The sequence below is a fragment of the Nestor notabilis genome, unplaced genomic scaffold (assembly GCF_000696875.1).
Source record: "Nestor notabilis isolate BGI_N333 unplaced genomic scaffold, ASM69687v1 scaffold23095, whole genome shotgun sequence".
NCBI lineage: Eukaryota > Metazoa > Chordata > Aves > Psittaciformes > Psittacidae > Nestor > Nestor notabilis.
This window is the reverse complement of record NW_009928277.1, coordinates 2,048-2,776: the sequence shown is the minus strand read 5'-3', so window position 1 is coordinate 2,776 and position 729 is coordinate 2,048. Positions and strand designations below refer to the sequence as shown.

Below are 729 nucleotides of genomic sequence, written 5' to 3'. Positions count from 1 at the left end.
GGTTATCCAGCAGCAAACTCTGGACACCCCGAGCATGGCCTGGTCCCCACTCACAGCTCAGTACTTGCTGTGTGGCCTCCCCTTCTCCCAGCTGACCTCCTGCCCTCTGTTAAAGCCCTCCTGCTCACATCCAGCTCTTTGTTACCATCCAGGTTTCACCCCACCCTTGCTCCAAACACCCCTGGACAGCCTCAAACCATCATAGCCACCCCCAGCAGACAGATTCCTGTATGGGGTGTGAGCCTTGACCCTTTACCTTCACCACCATACAAGTTGACAGATGTTCCCCCCCATCCTTAACTCTATCCATAAGCACCCGTGGAAATCACAGAGAGATCCCCCAACCATAGCAGCTCAGATGAGGGTGGCCAGGGTCACCACAGCCCTGCACTGAGCCCCTGGCGTCCACCTATAGGTGGCCTTGGGTCATGCCATGGGCAATCTCCCCTCCAGAGCTGGGTGTCTGTAGAGAGGTTGGAAATTGGCCCCACACTTGGCCACCTTCATCCAAACCACCAACCTCTGGAGCAAACAACTGCTCCAGCCACAGAGCAGGTGCTTTGCTGTAGGTGGGAAGAGAGCAAAGGCATGGCAAGGCATGGACCTCTGAAGGACATGGTGAGGTGAGATAAGGGCACCCATGGATTTGTGCAGCACAGAAGAGGTGGGAGAAGGTCCCTGTGGGTGTAAAGAGCATCCGACAGCGTCTCCCACGGCAGCCCCTGGTGC

The 729-nt window shown here is 56.8% G+C and overlaps 1 protein-coding gene across 1 annotated transcript in view; it reads right to left on the bottom strand.

Annotated features, from left to right (window-relative positions):
- Positions 1 to 729, bottom strand: part of DNAJB5 (DnaJ (Hsp40) homolog, subfamily B, member 5) — a 10,543-nt gene that overhangs the window by 8,451 nt on the left and 1,363 nt on the right. The gene's annotated exons all lie outside the window — the stretch shown is intronic.